A 20466-nucleotide genomic window follows, 5' to 3' on the forward strand; every position below is an offset into this window, starting at 1 on the left:
AGTACATTGGGCTGAAACCAATGGTGCTGAATACATCAGCATCAAAGCCAAAGGAGGAAAAGCATTGGTGCCAACTGCTGACCCTGACAACTCCAGCAAGAAGACCATCAAGGTGGGCTTTGCCCCAAAGAATCAAAAGTCAAAAGCACAGACACTGACAATGGTCTCAAAGGGGGAGGTACCAGAATCAGAGCCAAGCAGCCCATGGCAGTGATCCTCTTTGTCCTAGAGGTGAGTTGGTGTTGAGAGAGTCAGAGATGACATCTCTATCAATGCCTAGGGCATTGACACTAAGACTATCGAATCCTGTGGTACTAAAAACCCTAGAATGGAATCTCTGGTTGGTTCTGATACTCGGTGCTGAGACTGAACCTGAGGTAGAAAGTGCAATGAAAAGGGCTTAGATTTCTTCCTGTCACCCTAGACACCAAAGAGGCCAAGAAAACATCAAACTAAAAGCTGAGCTTTCGTGTGTGCAAACATCATCTAATCCCAGTCTAAATGCATGGGACTCTGGAAAAACCTAGAGCAGAAAAAGGATGCAACTGAAGTGGTACAGAAAGAAAGAAATCTTGACAACTCTTGTTCTAAGGGGAAGTTTCCCCATTCTCGTTCTTGGTGTTTGTTGGCCCTGAAGTACTCTATCTAGGAGATGAAATGGGGCATGAAGGACTTATAACTGAATAAGGTATTCAATGTGAACAGGATGAGGTGTTCACTCAAGGGACTTTTGCCAAGGACAGCTTTGCCAGTATGGAAGGGTCCAACTCTTATAATCTCCATTTATTCCTTTCCATCTGCAGTCTTTTGGGTTTGTCCCTATCTTTGGTTTTCTCGTTATCTTTACCTTTGTCTTTCTACTTGTAAACTTTGCCTTTTAATATACCTTTTAAGACAAACATGTTCATTCTGTCCTGAAGGGTGCTAGAACTAAAATTCTTGGAAATCAGCTGTAATCAAGTTGCCTGACCTTGCAAAAACAGTGCAAAGCTCATGTAGATCTTGGGGTAGGACAACACTGTTTAAAGTCAGAGGCCTTATATTTTACCATTATACAGATTGTAATTAACTGCACAATACAACTATATGTAATGGAAAGTGAGCATATTATATGCTATTTTTATTTTTTAACTAGCTGACAAAGGATAGGGTAGGAACAAGAAAAGAGTCAATGAAAAGTCTGAAGAAAAAAATTAAACACAGTATGTTAAAAACTGTTGAGACTGACTTTACCATTAAACTAGTATAAAAGGAATACGTAGGAGAAAGGAGGTCCACACAAGTTTAAAGAAATTCAAAAGGATGATGCAGTCTTATCCAGCTCTGAGAAGAGGCTGAAGCACTGATAGCAGCAAACAGATCAGAAGAGCTAGCTGAGGGTAGTGCATTATGTAACATGGGAGAAGCTCAAGCTAACCAAAGCTCTTGATGCGGTGTGAAGATGAGACACCTCTTGCAACCAGTCCATCAGTTCCATTATCTTAGAAAGGACCTACTTAAAAAAGTGTCTAATAGCTTTTAAAACCATTAGTTCTACAGTGGGACACTATTGGTGCCCATACTTTGTTTGTCCCTAATTTTGCAGACTGTATCTGACTTTGCTTCATAGTTTTGCAGTGTCTGTCAAATCTTTGATTTTCTGGTAAATCACTGAGGACTAACAGTTAGTCAATGTCGGACATTAGAGTTCCATACCTCTTGATCGGAAACTGTATGTTAATGTAACACAGCTGTTCTATTAACTTGTAAAGAAATTGGGTGAAATTGATTTGGATCCTATTTACACCCCAACGCAATTATGTTTGGATTTGTTTGTCCAGAATTCTTGAGGAAATAAGCTGAGAGGTGTTGTCTGTTTTTTATGGTGTCAAGTGCTTTACTGTCTTTCAAAGACTGTATAACACTTTGGGCTTCTGCTGTTTCTCTTTTTCTTCTTCTTCATTCTGTAAGTGGCTGTACATGGACCAGATAAAGCTCCGTGCTCAACAAAGCATTTATTATATGTTCTCTGGGTGGATGCCAAAAATCACCTCTCTTCTCTCTCAAGATGACTTTCTCTGCATCTCTGTGGACACATATTAAGCTGGTTATGACTGGAGGGACGATCATGCTCTGTATCTTTCTGCAAATTTCAGAGCATTGCCCTTAACCTTCCATTTCCAAAATGTGGAACAGTGGAGTGCCCACCACAACGTGGAACAAATGGGCAAAATATGGAACACTTACTAGCAACTTCAAATAAGAAACTTCCAGTTCAGGCTGATTAGCATGTATTTTACACTTACAAAACATTATTTTGATTATTTAATATGATTATTTATCATGGATATTAAATGTACGACAGACCCTTTCAACGTGGAACTGTCAGGAACATGGAGTTTTTAAGAATTAAAATGAGTAATGTTCTTCCTAATCAGGTACACTTAAGAGGTTTGCAATCACTGCAGTGCATTACAGGTTACTTGTCGGAATGAAAAGCTTCCTGATTTGGGAAGCTACATCTGAAGAGGGATGTTTATATTTGACATTACGCCAACTATTAACTTGAAAGGTATAGCAAGCAGAAACAGAGCTAAATACTCAAAGCTGAAGGATGGAAACGTGAAATCAGATTCGCTCCTCTCTCTGTGTGTAATGATAGGGGTGCATTAAGTAACAAGTTTGCTGATAACAAGCACTGAACTCCTGCCGATAAGTTATCATAACCTGCCCTACCAAAGTTCCCGCTGCTCCAGTTAACAGAAGTACAACCCCTTTATATCACAAGCTATTTACTTTCAGTTTTAAAGCACCCGCTGTATGCAAAGTATCAGACCTGTCACTTAGACTCTGGTAAGTTGTCCTTGGCAGTCCTCTTTTGTAATTAAAATGTAATATTTCGACTCATTACATCAGTAAGTCTTAGCCGTTTTAAAGTTTGTCGCCAAAACAAAAGTCGTCTAACTAAGCAACAGAGAAAAAGGGCATTAATCACCTTGACAATCGATTATGGAGTCCGTACGTCTAAGACGATCGATTAATGATCACGTTTGTTTTTTAATGACGTAGTAGTTTACACTGATCGTTCAAGCTACATGTTTGTTTAAATGGCAGCCCCAATGGGAAGTTTGAAATAAGATGCGCGGGAAAACACATTTCTTCAGGGTAACTGAAATGTAACCCTCGCTGATTTTTTTTTCTTCTGTTCCCCCTGAGGCTGAGTGCAATTAAGGAAGTTGAAAAGAAAACAAATACCCTCTTGTGTTGAGGTCTGCCGTACGAAGTAACCAGCTCAACGTCATGATGGCAATTTTAGTTCAGACTCCGCGCTGTGTCGTAATTCGGTTCCACAGTTTAGCCCATGTTTGTCTACAGATTAAGCAGAGTTGTTGTCTAGTGTGTGCATACCGTCATGTTAATGTCAGTCGGGAAAACCATTAACACTATAAATCCTGGAATTTTTTTTAGGTACTTACAACCATAGCTCAAAATCTCTTAGCGCAAAAAAATGGACAAAGGCAAAAATAATGGGGGACAAAGCCTCAAAAATAGGGACAAATTTTAAATATTGCTGTTATACACTTAGAAATTTGCTAGAATAGAAGGTCTTGTATTAGCATGCATTTCGGAAGGGTATGAAGTCTGGAACTCGAATGCCTGTCGTCTTTTAGTGAATTCATGATTTGCCAGAAAACTATACATTTTATGAGCAACAGACCAAAAATATCGGTCAAAAATCTGAACATGCTGCCAAAATCTGAACAGTTGAGAAGTATAGCCTATGAACGTAACACCATAATTTATAATGACCATGACCACCCCTCTTTTGTAATAGTGGTAGCAGTCCTCTCCTACTGAAATGTAGTTCATTCTCATAGTGCATTTTAACTCAAAAATTCTGTACAAAGACTAACGGAAGTAGTGCTATCTAAAGCCAACATCATACACAATTTCTAAAAGTCGCTGTACTTCAATTAAGAAATTAATAGAATAACTCTTGCTGAAAACCTGGATAAACTATATCTCTAAATATGAACAAGTACCTTTTCATTCTTCCTACCTCCTTAGCCTCCCTTCTTCACTTACTTCTATCAAATTATCTTCCCCGACTTCATCTCATATTACAATTCCTGTTTATATTAGACTAACTTGCCTTTAATTTCTCTACAAATTTGACTAAAATTTCTCTAAATATTAAATGATTGTCATATAACTTGCATTCATTTTTAATCAATGTTTTATATTATGTCTAATTTGTTATAATAATTTAAACTGCAGACTTTTTTGTTTTATTTTTGAAGATTTTAAAATTATTGTTCTTAAAATGTTTCATAATAATTTGGAGCTTTTCTCTCCAGGCCTCTGCTGAAAATGGGCTTCTAATGCATCTGACTTTCCTGCTAATCAAATGTTAATAAATAATAACAGGTTTTTGCCTCAGCACGTGTTCTATGAGCAATAATAAGTGTGCATGTGTCTTTAATGTCCGTAATCCACAGAAAATCAAATTGCCTTGGATGAAAATAAGCAGGCACATCATTTCAGAAATCATACAACACACTTGTTTGGAAGAAATGGTTGCAGCCATGTATTTGTTATGCCAATCAAATTAGGTATCAAAACAGTGACAGATAATAAGTCAGTGCCAATCAAATCAATGCCAGCCAAGAATATTCAGAAGTGTGCAAAAGGCAGAACTTGGTTCATAGGTAGGTACTAGGCTACTGGCCCGAGGGCCTAAGTAAGCCTAGCCAACAAGGTTCCTTGGCTTACACCACCCAAGAAAGTTATTTTCCTGTGCCCCTGTCGAGCAGAGCCACAGAAGTGATCCCCAGGGTGTATTTCCAATTTCCCATCCACTCCTCAGGATTTTTCTTGACGAGTGCTGATGAGGATCTTTGCTTGAAATAGAAGGGTAGCTTGTTCCAGGGTAAGGGAAGTCTCTGGGACAGGATTCTATCCCTCCAGCATGTCTTGTTTATTGTGGTGACAAGGTATAGGTCCCTAGAGCATGTAGTTTGGAGGGATTGGGATTTCTTTAGGTGTAGCATATCCAACAGCTCTGGGCTTGACATAGCTTTATATGTTATGCAGAGATCACCTCGGAGAATGTGATATGCTAAGGAGTAAAGCTGGAATTGTTTGAGACAGTCAGTGTAGGGCATCTGTTTGAGGCCAGTAATCCTCTTTGTGAGGTACTTCTGTGGCCTTTTCAGCTGCTGCAGATGTCTTGTAAGGTACATTCCAGAAGGAGCATTGTACTCTATAATGGGTCTAATGAGTGTCAAGTAGAGGGGAACAATGACCTCTTTTTTCCTGGATGAGAACCCTTTTGTGATGAGGTGTGCCACATAGAAGGATTTCCTGATTACTGTGGCGATGTGATTATCAAAGGAGAGACTACTGTCCTCCTGGGTCCCAAGGTCTCATCACATATTTGGCGTTAAGTAGACTGCTGCCTATGTGGTAGTTCATGGGTACAGAGTTTTTACCAAAGGGGATGACAATGCACTTTTTGGCATTGAGCTTGAGGCCATGGCTCTGACACCACGCATCTATCTCAGTGAGGCCTTTCTGTAGGATGTCCACATCATTTGGGGACTCAACTATGGCTCCTAGTTTGCAGTCATCTGCAAACTTCATTAGCCAAAGACCTTCTGTGTTAACCTGTACTTCAGAGAAGTAGATACCAAACAGGAACCCTGTGGTACTCCACTTGTCAAGTCAGATTTGGGGTCTGCAACTTTTACAGTATGAATTCTGTCAGTGAGCCAGTTGGCAACCCATCTTGTGATGTAGGGATTTATACCTAATTTAGTGAGTTTAGCTACAATTCCAGAATGAGGGATGGTGTTGAAAGCCTTGGCATGGTCAAGATAGGCTGTGTGAACCACCTTACCCTTGTCTACGGCTTTGGTGACTGCCTCAAAGAAGTCGATCAGGTTCAGGAGGCATGATCTGCCTTTCACAAACCGGAACTGGGTGGGGTCCAGAGTTTGGAGATTACCAATGTCTTTGTTTATAAGTTTCATGATGATATGTTCCATGGCCTTACAGACCAGCCTCATCAGGCTAATAGGGCTATAGTCCCCGGGATCAGTGGTGGCTGCCCATTTGTGGAGTGGGATAACTGTTGCTGTGCACCATTCAGTGGGCATAAAGACTGATGTGAGACTATGATTGAACATGGTGCTTAGGTGGGGAGCCAGTTCTTTCTGAAGTTTGTGTAAAATGCAGCCTGGGATGTTGTCCAGTCCCATGGATGCTGTGTTTTTGGCTTTAGAGAGTGCAGCTTTTACCTGCGTAGTTGTGATTACAGGGACTCTGCCTTCTTCCTGTATAGATATGGGCCCTTTAGGAGGTGAGAGGGGGGTAAAGTTAGCACTGAACCTATCTGCCAGGATGTTGGCAATATCAGTTGGTTCTGTAATTTTTGTGCCGTTGTGCTGTAACTCGGAGCAGATCTAGGTGTTGCCATTGAAATTCTTGACATAGCTATAGAATGCTTTGTGGTTGTCCCTAGAATCAGTGGCAATTTTGTTTTCATAGTTAGCTTTGGAGGATCTTATAAGGGATCTCAGCTTCTTACTGAGGCTGACCAGGGAACTCCTCCACTCATGGGATTTTACTCTCTTTTGCAACAGTTTATTCCTTCTGTTGTAGAGTTTGTTTATGGCAGGGGAACACCAGATTGACTTCCCTATTTTTGGAGAGTAGTGTCTTGGTTCTGTTTGGGATACCACAATCCATGCACTTGTGTAAGTGCTTATAGAGTGCATATGTGCAGGATTTAGCAGTCATAACTGTATTGTCCATCTGCATGGGTGTCATGAAGTTTGCCATAAGGCCATGGAACATGTCATCATGGAACTCAAACAAAGACATTGGTAATCTCAAAACTCTGGACCCCACCCAGTCTTAAGAAACATGTGGTTGGCTTTGGAGACATTTTTTACCCTGGTTTCATTAATGGGAGGGTGAGGGCGGGATGTGGATATCTAGGGTGATTAGCTTATGGTTGGATCTGACCAACGAGGAGTTGACTTCAGGTGTGGAACACCGGTCACTCTTGTTGGTAATGACTAGGTCTAGGATATTGTTGCCCATGGTGGGGGTGTGGATAATTTGATCCAGGACATTGGAATTAAGAATTCCAGAAAGCGTTGAGCGTAGGAGTTTGTATACGAGTAGTTTTCCCATTTAATGGTGGAGTAGTTGAAATCGCCCATTATTAGGGTGTTTGGTTGAATACTAATATTTTCCAGTATATCAAGAAAAGAGGAGTGGGAATCCTGGGGCATGGAGGGGGATCTGTAGCAAGCTACAATTTGAATTGCAGTTTTGCCCAGAGTTAGTTGCACTTGGATAACCTTGGATGCATTATGCTGAGCAACAAGCCTGGAGGTGTGGATATCCTTAATGAATATAGACACACCTCTGCCTTTGGTGTTCCGGTCCAGGTTAGGTTGCCGAAATGTGTGGTATGAATTATAGCCTGGTAATGCAGGGGGTACTCTCTGGAGCCTTGAAGCAGGTCTTAGTCACTGCACAGATGTCGATGTTCTCCATTTTAAGGAGTGCCTCGAGGGAGTGCATTTTGAGATTTAGACTTCTAGCATTGAGTAGCATTACCCTTAGTTTTTGCTTGTCTGTTCCTGTTACGGTGGTGAATTTGTCATTTGAACCTTGCCTAAAAAAGGCACTATAGGGGCAACAAGAGCCTTATCCAGTATCCAGAATCCCAGGGGTGATCGGTGCAGGCCATCTCTGGCAAAGCATCGTGGTCTGTCGACCATGTCGTCCCAGGCAGACAGATACTGGATCCCCTTAGAATGACACCAGAAGCTTAGCTAATTGTTGAAGTCAATAATTTTTGTCCTTGTACTGCAGTATCATTCTGGGTGATGGCAGGATGCTACTCAGGGCTAGGGTCATACCTGCCTAGGCTACAAGATCAGAGAGCTCTTCCATGTCTCTTCATGTAGTCCAGGGAGGTACATCTCAGGTCATTCACACCAACATGAACAATGACAGAATCGTATTTGTACTTGTTGTGGAGTGACCTGAGTGCGTGGGTTATTTGGCGGATCCTGGCACCCGACAGGCAGTTGACATTAACCTTCTCCTTGTTTAGCCTGGTGAGTGGGACATCAGTGTGCCTGAGTCACCTATGACTAGTGTGTTGGGTATGTTGTTTTGCCTTATGGGTTGTGGTTGGGTGGCACACTGAGTCTGTGGGCTATGTGTCATTTGGATTGTGTTGGGGTGCTGGAAGAAAGTCAAATCCAGTCAGCCAGGCCGTAACATTCCACTGTAGACCCTGTAAATGCTCAATCAACACCAATGGCAGAAGGGATCTACAACCAAACACTGACAGTCCCCTGTCACCTTTCAGCCAGATACAAGTAGCTGAAGGGAATCTGCTACTTACAGGATCCCAGCCTGTGGCCCCCAGCCTAACCACTACACCATATGGTGGCCCACCCACGGAAGGTTCAAGCTGTTTGAGCCTGCACTGCTCCCCAGGCCAAGCACACTCCCTTGCAATTTTATTTTTCCAAGTTTGCCCTTCCGCCACAGGAAGATGGCTTGCCTATGTGCCATCTTTCCCCCCAAGCACATCTGCCAATGGTGCCATTCCACCTTTAAAGTTTTCTAAAAATAACTTTGTTCCTGAATGTGACAAGTGAACTCCATAACCTCTGTGCAGTTCTGGTGAACTGATAGTGTAGTGCACTACCCAACCTCCTAGTTCTCTTACTTGTTGTCTAATGAATCTGATGGTCAACTTCTTTGCTCTGTTCACTACTCTGGCATTATTTGCTGCATGCTGGACTGGTCTTAGAAATATATTTGACCAGACTCACTTAATACTCAGACAAATCTGCCTGGACCATTGACAAATTTTATTTTCTGAGGTACAACAATGTGCTGCTTGTCACATTATTCCCCATATATGTAGTACAATTAAACTTAGCTCTGGTAATGACTCAGAATGCTCTGTTAAGACTGCCAGCCGGTGCCACCACTGTAGTCCTCTCCTTCCCAACCAACAAACCCACATTTCTTTAGCTTTGAAATCCAGGTTCCTCCAAGATTCACTCAATTTTCTGGCCACATGATACATGAAAGAATGCCTCAGAATCCACACCTCTGGTAGCTGCTTTATGATACCTGCTAAAGAGAATTCTGATTAGTCATCATGATCTGACATATATTCTGTAAGCTTTTAATCTCTAACTTAAGTGCAGTACCTCAATTTCTGATGCCTTTTTACATAGACATGTGATGTGGCTCCTGTTCTGAGGGAATGCGCTGTTAACTTGCTAATGTCAAGACCCAGGTTTGCTATGGCTTTTTTCAGGGGTACCCTGAATTGGTAACTAGGTAAGAGAGCACAATATCTGTGACACCAGAATGCTGTGTCACCACTCAGATGCATCACTTATTATTTCTTAAAGCACCTAACTATATCCCACACTCTGTCCTTTGGAGGCTTGAGCTTCTGCCATACTTCTCCATTTTTCTCTTCATCACATGGACTCCTGCCCTGTCAGCCTCTAACTTAATATCACTGAGATCTAGAACCCATAGAGGGTTCTCATTTTTAATGCATTGCAGTATCTAAGGTATCCAGAATGAGCCACAAAATGCTATTGTGTGCCGTCTGAAACAGCCACAGTTCATACTGCAAGCTACATACCTCTCATAAAACTCCCAATAGTCGTGCAAAAATTACTCAGCTTGGCAGACTGATGCACATCTGCTCCCCTTACCTCCATTCTTACTCAACATTGGTGCATCTTTCTGACTGCAAATGCTAGCATGGTGTCCTGCCACCCTCATACCCTTTGGTACCAATTTATTGGTGCTGCATCTTAGGACTTCACCTAGACATACTGAACTTTTTAAACTAAAAATGTAACTTAATAGCTGTGATACAGGTAATGGCCATTTTACTTGCCACCCTGCATCAGCCCTTGAATGTATGAAACAGACAGTATAATTTTTTATGCTGTGCTCACATAGTTGGATGCAGTGCTTTCCCTATCATGCCTCATATCCATTTTTCCTCATGTCCCAAAGGTGCTGTGGAGTCCTGTAAGGTTGTGAGTCTGCTGCTGGCAACAATTGCCTGAACCTCTCCCAATGAAAACGAGAAAGTGAGTCTGCAATAGCATTCTCCCTCATAGAATATGTTGTGCTCTGAATGTTATGTTTTCTTGTGCTGCTTGCATTTCAGTACAAACTGCCTTTTGTTATGAATATGAACAGTTTTCTATATTCATGTATTTTATGTTAATGTCATATAGTTGTAGAATTTTGGTTTTAATGCACAACCCAGACTAAGCCTGCCATTGCTCCTTTGTGCTCAGTGTTCTACCCCGGTAAACAAGATATAAACAAAATACAGTAACATATGTAAAACCCTGAAACTTCTTTACTTGCCCTATGTTGGTAGTCTCCCTACCCACATGCTTACATTGTTAGCTGACTACTCTCATATTGTGCCCCACAACATACTGTGCTTTTCCTGCAACTCTCACCCAGATGTGTACTGTGTACGGCTCCAGCTAGACAGATGCCAGACTGTAGTCATTACCATTCCTTAAATCAGAACTCTGCAAACCATTTCCCATTCAAAAACTGATGACACCTGTTATACCTGTAAATTGTTAAATCAGTAATTCGACATGAAAAAAATGGCATACTAATTCACGTTTCACATTGTCTTGTTCTTAATATAACACTATGTATTATTAATAAAGGATCTACCATATTCACCCTGTGAAACTTTTTAAAGGGGCACTATGCCAGTTCTAAATAGTGTCATTTGCCTTGGACCAAAACATAAATATTGCCACCTACCTTATTAACATCCTCCCACTTTTGTGAGATCAGAGTCAGTCCCTGCCCATATATCACTTTACTTTATATCCTATTCCCATTGCAGTTTTGTTTTTTCCTGTGTAAACTGCAGGACCATTGCTCTACTTCTTGCATATTTTCGTAGAAGACTGCAGCTGTTAGGTACTAGAACAAAATATTTATTCAAGGGAAGTGGTAAAATTTCACACTGCTATATACAGAAACAATCCATTGGAGTGTGTGTGCGTGTGTGTGTGTGTGTGTGTGTGTGTGTGTGTGATAAAATATTTTTCTGAAATTAAGCAGTAGATCCTACACTTCAACGAAAGTTCACTTAAACGAAAGTGCACTTTCGCTGAAGTCTAGTACCCAAAACAAAATAGAAACTCTAAAACATGTTTTTGCAGGGGGGCAAGCCCCCCCTGCATTCCCCTACTTAAATATACCAATGCCGAGATCGCATTACAGCGGGGAAAAGGGAATATTCCCATTCCGTGCTGTAGTGTGACTGCGAAAGTCAATGTTCGGAGTTTCACTACTTCGAACAAGCAGACTCGGTGAAGTGGAGTTCGAATTAGTGAAATATTGATGGAACCCATTTTTTTTATTGTGTCTTTCGGCTTTTCCCAGTTAGGGGTCCAGTTAGGGGTCGCCACAACGGAACTCCGGTCCTGTAATGATTGGCAGTGGATTTTTACGTGCAGAGTTGCCAGCCCTGACGCACAACATTCAACGAAGGTACGCCCATTCACACATATCTCCACACAGAAGACGCTCTTGCTGAGAATCGAACAGGACAACGCTTTACTGTGAGGCGACAACACTACCGCAGCACCACCACCACAGTCCCATATATATATATATATATATATATATATATATATATATATATTATATATATTATTTTATTATTATTTTTTTTTAATATTGCAACATTGATGGACTGGCAAGGCAAAAGGGGCAACAGCATACCTCATAACCTCATAACCTCATAGCACAAGAAATCTGGACAAAGCGTACAATAATGGGAGAACGACAGCCCAAATATAAGGACAAATTTTAAATATTGAAAGGATCAGAAAGTTGCTAGAATAACAGGATTTGTGTTAGCATGCATTTTTTTCCTGAAGAATATGAAGTCTGAAAAGCAAATATATGTCATTATTTAGTGACTTCAGTTTTCAGTGATTTGCCATAAAAAACACAAAATTTATGATGAATGAACCAAACATATGATGAGAAAATCTGAAGAATTGAGTGGTATGCACAGCACTGGGTGTTTTTTAATGTAATACCAGCTTTTAAAACCTGGTATTACATTTGCAGTCAAACCTCAGTGGCGTAGCACTGTGTGTGTGATCTTAACTGTAGCAACTGTTGCTGGCAAACAGTTTGCTGCAGTTTAAAAGTAAAAACAAAACCTTTTTCTTTTTTTTTAACTAAAATCTGGGCTTTGTAGTGCTCTGTGAAGACAGGGTGTAAACTATAGTAACTGTTTGCTACATTTATAGCAAACAAATTGCTACAGTGTAAAGGAAGCAATGCTTTTTGTTCACTAAAATATGACCGCTGGAACGCTCCATGCAGGCAGTTATAAACTGTAGCAAACTCTTTGCTAAATATGTAGCAAGCAGTTTGCTACAGTTTAAAAGAAGCATTTTTTTAAGTAAAATGTGATTGCTGAAGTGCTTTGTACATGCAGGTATAAACTGTAGCAACTGTTTGCTATGTTACCTGTAGTACAAAACTACCAGCACTTACAGCAGAAAGGGAGGAAATTTTACCATTTTTTTTTCTGTACAGCCACCATGAAGGGCTGTCTGGGAATTTGTATATTAGCCCTGAACTTTATATGAGTATGTGTGTGTGTGTTTGCGCATGTATATATATATATATATATATATATATATATATATATATATATATCTGTATCGATCTATATGTATCTATCTATATATAGGTTTATAGGTGTGTACTAGGCTAATGGCCCTGGAGCCTAGAATAGCTGGAGTTTTTTTGAGTGTGCCCTTGTAGGACATGTGTTTAAGGCCTAAGATCCTCTTTGTGAGATACTTTTGTGGCCTCTCCAGCTGTTGCAGGTATCTAGTGAGGTACATGCCAAATGGGGCATTATACTCCATGATTGGTCTAATGAGGGAAGAGTAGAGAGAAATGATGACCTCTTTCTTCCTGGATGCAAAACCCTTGGTAATGAGATGTGCCACATAGAAGGACTTTCTGACCACAGTGGCAATGTAGTGGTCGAAGGAGAGGTTGCTGTCAACCTGTGTCCCCAGATCTCTTATAACTCCTTCAGTGTTCAGTGGGCTCCCATCCATGTGGTAATTAGTGGGAGCTGAATTTTTCCCAAAGGGGATGACGACGCATTTTTGGCATTAAGCTTAAGGCCATGGTTTCGACACCAGTCATTGGTCTCAGTGATACCTTTTTGTAGGATGTCTGCAGCACTTGGGGAGTTAATAATGGCTCCCAGCTTGCAGTCGTCTGTGAACTTGGTCAGTCAGAGTCCTTCCGTGTTGGCCTGGACTTCTGAGAAGTAGATGCCAAACAGGAGAGTATCCAGGACCAATCCCTGTAGGACTCCATTCGTGACTGGCAATTTGACTTGGACTTCGCTACTTTCACACTGTGGGTTCCATCTGTGAGCCAGTTTGCAACCCACTTAACAATATAGGGGTTGATGCCTAGTTTGGTGAGTTTATCAATAATTCCTGAGTGAGGAATGGTATCAAAGGTCTTGGCCAGATCGAGGTAGAATGTTTGAACTGGCTTACCCTCATCCACAGCTCTGGTGACTGACTCAAAAAAGTCAACCAGATTGAGCAGGCATGATCTACCATTTACAAAACTAAATTGCATGGGATTTAGGGTTTGGAGATTCCCTATATCTTTGTTAATTAGGTCCATGATGATGCGCTCCATAGCCTTACATATCAGACTCATCAGGTTAATGGGGCAATGATTTCCATGGTCTGTAGTCATTCCTTCTTTAAGGAGAGGGATGACTGTAGCAGTGCACCATCCGGAAGGGACAAATCCTGAGGTGAGGCTGTGAGTGAACAGGGCACACAAATGTTGTGCCAGTTCACTTTGTAATTCATGTAGAACACAGCCAGGGATATTGTTGGATCACATGGAAGATGTTTCTTGACCTTGGACAATGCAGCTGTAACCTGTGCTGCAGTAATGCTGGGTGCCTGGCATTCTTCTGGTATTTAGATTGGTCTTTGGGGGAGATAAAGTTGGCACTGACTCTGTCAGCTAGTATGTTGGCAATATCTGTTGCCTCAGTATAGGAGGTACCATTGTGCAATAACTCAGAGCAAATCTGGGTATTGCTGTGTAGATTCATGATATAACTATAGAAGACTTTGTGGTTGTTTTTAGTGTCTGCCACAGTTCTGCCTTTATAGCTGGATTTGGAGGTTTTGATCAGGGATCTCTTTTTGTTGAGGCTAATAAGGGAATTTTTCTAATCTTGAGACTTCACCTTTTTCTGCAACAGTTTCTTCCTTCTGTTGTAGAATTTATTAATGACAGGGAACCACCAGATTGGCTTCCTTTTTTTGGAGGAAAGCGTTTTGGTTCTGTTGGGTATGGCTAGTTCCATGCAGATATGTACCTGTTCATACTGTGCATAGGTGTATGATTTGGCAGTCATGCATCTATTTTCCATTGGCATGGATGCTGTGAAGTTAGCCACCTCTGTTTTTAGGATTCCAAAGTAAGCTTTGGAGAAGTTTTTTATTTATATTGGATTCCTTTGTGGGGGGTGTGGGGTGTGGGTGAGATGTGGATTTCCATGGTGATTCTTTCGTGGTTGGATCTAACCAGGAAGGAATTGACTATTGGTGTAGAGCAACAGTTGCCCATGTTAGTAATAACCAGGTCAAGGATGTTGCTTCCTCTAGTGGGGGTAAGAATGAGCTGGTCCAGGGCATTGGAAGTGATGAATTCCAGGAAATGTTGGGCCAGTGCATTTGTGCACGAGTAGTTTTCCCAGCTGATGGAGGGGTAGTTGAAGTCACCTAGTATGAGAGTGTTGGGTTGGATCTTAATAGTTTCCAGGATGCTTAAGAATGTGGAGTCAGGGTCTTGAGACATGGTTGGGAACCTGTAGCAGGCTACGACCTAAATTGCCATCTTTCCCAATGTTAATTGTACCTGGAGTATCTCAGATGCATTATGCTGGGCTACTAGTCTGGAGGTGTGCATATCCTTTATGAATATGGAGAAACCATTGCCTTTGGAGCTTCGGTCCATGTTCTGGGGCCAAAAAGTGTGGAATGAGTTATAGCCTGGTAGTGCAGGGGTGCTTTCTGCTGCTTTAAACCAGTTCTCCGTTACAGCACAAATGGCAATGTTCTCCATTTTGAGGAGTGCTTTGAGTGAGTGCATCTTGAGATTTAGACTTCTAGCATTGAGCAGCATGACCTTCAGATTTCATTTATTTATAGCTGCTACAGTGGTAATTTGGTCTTTGGAACACCACCTAAAAAAGGCACAATAGGGGGGTGGCAAGAGCCTTAGCCAGTACCCAGAAACTCAGGGGTGAGAGATGTAGGTCATCTCTGGCAAAGCATCGAGGTCTGTCGGTCATGTCATCCCAAGCAGACAGATTCTGGATCCCCTTAGAATGACACCAGAAACTTAGCCAATTGTTAGTCAGTCATTTTCTGTTTGTACTGTGGTATAATTCTAGGCAAGGGTAGGATGCTGCTCACCTACCTGGGCTACATAATCCAAAGGCTCCACCATATCTCTTTCATGTAGTACAGGGAGGTGCATCTCATGTCATTCACACCCACATGGACAATGACATTCATATTTGTACTTGTTGTGGCGTGACCTGAGTGTGTGTGTTATGTGTCGGATTCTGGCACCTGATAGACAGCTGACTGTTACCTTCTCCTTATTCAGCCTACTGAATGTGACATCAGTGTGCCTCACTATTGAGTCACCTATGATTATTATATTGGGCAAGCTGTTTTGCCTTAGGGGTTTAGGTTGAGGGGCACACTTTGTAGGTGAGCTGTGTGTCTTGTGGTTTGCACTGTGTTGTGGTGGTTGAGTGTGTTTCTGCCTTGGAGGTCTCTGTTGTTTGGGTAGATTTCTATTGAGAGCCTCCACGAAGGTGGGTGTGTGGTTTGTGTTTTTATGGTGGGTGTTCTGGAAGGCTATGTGTTCCGTGTGGTGTAGGTGCTGACCTTCTCCACTTCACCAGATATTCTGGTCTTGGTTGGAGAGTGCATGGCTTCCAATTTGGAGATATAAGTGCATCTCTCACATGTCTGAGTGTTGGGAGGTAAGAGGAGAGGGTTGTCTGTGTACATAAGACAGTTGCTACGCTGCCTCAGAATGCCCAAGTTCACCAGGTTAATAGGAGAAAGCACAGGGAACTGACCTTTAGGCATGCCAGGAGGGATGGTCATCATTGCTAAGTATTGGAGCTGTTTCCTTATAGGATGTCTAGTGCTGATAGCACTTATGTGCGCTACAATAATTGCTACAAAATGCCTGACAAAGTGCTAGGTGAATAAGGTAGTAAAAGTGCAGGAGAGTAGAGAACTAGTAGATCTAAGGGACTTTGGAACTGCTCAGAAGCTTACAAACAGTCCTGGATACATCCGATCTGTATCTGGACTAGACTAGTTACGGGAAAGACAGGGAACAAGTGCAAATGCGGGCTTTTAAACCAGAAAGTTGAAAGAGATGGAAAAACTGCCCAAACGGCCAACAAACTACAATTTCTGGGTCAGAAACCACTCCTCTTGTGGTAGATAGGCTACTTAGTGTTTACCACTCCCACTGGTAAGCTAGAAGGCTTCCCTCCAACACAAAAAAGACTTGGGGAGCTCAAAAGCTTACAGACAGTCCTGGATATAGCAAATCTGTATCTGGACTAGACTAGTTACAGGAAAGGCAGGAAACAAGCTTAGAATTTTTTTTTTTACAGAAAAGCAGCTAAAACAGCATTAAAAACAATTCAAGTGTAGTGCAAGCTAGCACACTTGAGTGTGTAGCAGTATTAAAGCAAATACAGTTTAAATAAATGCAATTTATTCAAACTGTATTCTGAACTGAATTCAATTATTGTTTTATTCATCTCTGAACAGTTAAAAAGTGACAAAAAATATACTTATGAGCTGAGAAGCACACTCAGTCAGAACACAACGAGATTCTAGCAAAGTATTTTTAAGTGGAAAGGGAGAAAGGAGGAACAGAAGATAATTCAAGGTTAAGAATTTAAGTGGGTTGACCTTCTCTTTCTGTATTAGGTAGAATGAGCTAATGACACTAGACTGGGAGGAGTTTTCCAGATCAAATTTACAGTAGGGATGGGCAACTGCAAAGCCACTAAGTATAAGAACAATACACCAATAAGGAAGGGCTGGGGAAACTATTACACCTACTAACTATACTGTTTTAGGCAGAAAACACTACAGAAATGATTATCACATAAGAAAAACAGCAGTGAGCCATTAAATGAAAGTTTTAAACAGATAAAGGAGCAAGGAGACTCTAGAGAATGCTTTTAACTACAAACAAATCAGTTATATGATACACTCCTTGGCAGGAAGTCAAAACAAACAAGCAGATGTTCAACAAATGGAGACATTTTCCAGTTAATACCTTACACACAATGAAACTAGCTGCCAAAAACACAGGAAAATCAATAAACAAAACAACCAGGCCTGGATACCAGCAGACCTCTATCCAGACTATGCTACCTGACTAGAACACAGAAACCTCACAAAAATGCACAGAAAAGCACATGGATTACTCACAAACAGAAAATACAACTCTCAGTATGAAAATGCAGTTTACAGTTAAGTAATTCAGTAAAAATGCAATTACAGTAATGAAACACTATAGAACAATGAAAAATACAGTTAAAACAGTACACAAACACAAATGCAGTGAAACAGTAAAAAAAAAGCTTTATAACAGTGCAAAATGTAGTAGATTAGTTGTATAGCACAATTATAAGGGTTACAAAGTGTAATTCATTGAAATAAATGTAAGAAATAACTTATTCTGCTCTTGGAGTCTTAAATTTCTGCTTTGTGCCAGTAATGAATCACCACTCCACAGCCTGGCAAAAACAAGCTGTAAAGTTTTATATATATATATATATATATATATATATATATATATATATATATATGTGTGTGTGTGTGTGTGTGTGTGTGTGTTTGTGTGTGCATGTGTGAGTATATATATATATATATATATATATATATATATATATATATATATATATAAATATGTATATATATATATATATATATATATATATATATATATATATGTATGTGTGTATATATATATATATATATATATATATATATATATATATATATACTGAAAAATGAATTTCAGTATCTTGAGATGAGAATAACGAAAATCCACTACAATGAAAAATTTAAAAATTGAACCTCGCTATACTGAAAGTTCATAATACTAAATTTTCAGTATGCGATGTTCTGTTTTTTAATGTACCCTCCTCCACACAAGCAAAAATACAAACACAACCTTCCTCCCTACACTGTCACAAACCAAAACAATACACACACCAACAAAACCAAAGTAATCCACGTTTAATGTGAGGGGCTACTTATATATACCAACTCCGAGGTCACACTACCACAAAAAAAACAACAAACCTACCATTACGTGCCTTACATTTCCTTTACAGACTGTCAAACTTATACCCGTGAGAAACACACACACTACATGTGAACAAAAATCACCACCTTCAACACACACACACACACTCTCCCCTACCTACCCCAACCTACTCCTAAAACTTCCCAAAAATTAAAACATAACATATTTCCAACCAAGACTCTTACACACCATTTTCAGTGGAGGCCCAGGGAGAAAAGCTCCATTGAACAAAATTTGCAGAAATTAAATAATGTTTAACAGTTGTCAAAAATAAAAACATTTTTAGCATGAATTTATATGAAAAAGGAGAATATAACAGATTACATAACACATAGTGTACAATTAAGAATACATAATATATATAAAATACAATTCAGGTATAAGAGATGACATTAATAAAACTAGAAAAATATATAGTAACATGAACTATAGTTGTAAGTAAAGACAGTTAAATGATATGAGTGACAGGGAAATAAAGAGATGGATTGAAGGTGGATCAGGATAAAAGTTTAGGAGTGAAACTGAATAGAGTTAGTGAGTCAAAGTAAGAGTGTTAGAGGTAGAAAGACATAGCTCAGCCTGTTTTTTATTATTAGTAAACAGTTTTTGCAAAGGACTGTAATCCGTATTATTTTTGTTCTGTAACAAGTGTGTGCCCCTAAAAAGGTAAAAAGTGGCCCACTCATCTAATGTGGTAAATAGCTACAAATGTGTTAGATCACTGTGTTTTGTGTGTGTATGTGGGTGTCGTATCTTTCAACTTTTACCTCCAGAGTTATGGACAAAAAATAATTACAGAAAATGGCTCCATGTCAGATACTCTTACTGATGCTATTAATTCAAAATAATTTCCATATTTGGGAGAGATGGAAGAAAAGTTTAGAACAAATTGTAGGTGTCCCCCATATTCAGGAAGGATGAAAAGTATGTGTGGGCCTGTGTATTGGACCTTTATGGTTTATGACTGAAAGTAGTTAACTTTTTAGTTTCAATAAATAAATTAAATGCATAAGTATGTACACACACACACACACTAAATATTTAATAGCAATACTTAAATAACAAGATGGATGAGGGTTTCTAAAGGTATTTAGTACCTTCAGAGAAACCCAGCTGTGAAATGGTTTCAGGTGCCTAGGCAGCTATTCATTTCCCTGTGGTACACTTGACTGTGGACACATGGTTGAAGTGTCAGTCAGCTGCAGAGAAATATGTCTGTTTGCAAATTTCCTGTGGGCAAAGAGAAGAATGTGTCGCCATGCCCACAACTTCAATAACCAAATGCACAGAGGAAAAACAATGTCTATGGTCCCCAAGGGAACATGAGACGGCAGGCATCAGCAGCAGGCTGGCCAGATGTCATGTCAGTGGCAGTAAAAATGTAGTGCACAATGGGCAGTGCCTTTATAATCATTGTGTGTGTGGACCACTACCTCCTTCACAGTGTATGGGGAACATTACCTAAAACGCATACTGGAGCATAAATGTGACTACAGTAGCCTGCAGGATTTCTTCCATGGTGTAGCACGCTTCTGTAGTTACATAAGTATGTACTGTACACTGAGCACAACACTAATTACTTCTTCTGCCGCCATGCATTTTGTTATTAAAGCTGTGAGCATGGCAGTGTGTGCTTCCCTTTGCTCACAGGGAATTTGCAAACAGCCATATTTCTCTGCATCTGACTGCCACTTCAGCCATGTGTCCCCAGTCAAATGTACCACAGGGAAATGTCTCACTGCCTAGGCGCCTGAACCCCTGTGAATCCCCCCCCCCCCCAATGACTGCCTTTTTGGTAGATGCAAGCTCAAATGATGTGCTAATAGCTTGTGTTTGTATTGTACATGGAGCAGCTTGCATACATTTAAGGATCACGACTTGTGAATGTTCTGCTTTGTCATTTAATGAGATTGTTTACTACAGCTG

The 20466-nt window shown here is 40.4% G+C and overlaps 1 protein-coding gene across 1 annotated transcript in view; it reads left to right on the forward strand.

Annotated features, from left to right (window-relative positions):
• The first annotated feature begins 2750 nt into the window (after positions 1-2750).
• LOC122800979 (mitochondrial ubiquitin ligase activator of nfkb 1-A-like) overlaps positions 2751-20466 on the forward strand; it is a 279929-nt gene continuing 262213 nt past the window's right edge. The window contains exon 1 of the mRNA XM_044070399.1: positions 2751-2832. The gene's annotated coding sequence lies outside the window, so the exon portion shown is untranslated. The remainder of the gene's footprint in view (positions 2833-20466) is intronic.

This window comes from Protopterus annectens, chromosome 4.part1 (assembly GCF_019279795.1).
Source record: "Protopterus annectens isolate FY-2018-M chromosome 4.part1, PAN1.0, whole genome shotgun sequence".
Taxonomy (NCBI): Eukaryota; Metazoa; Chordata; order Ceratodontiformes; family Protopteridae; genus Protopterus; species Protopterus annectens.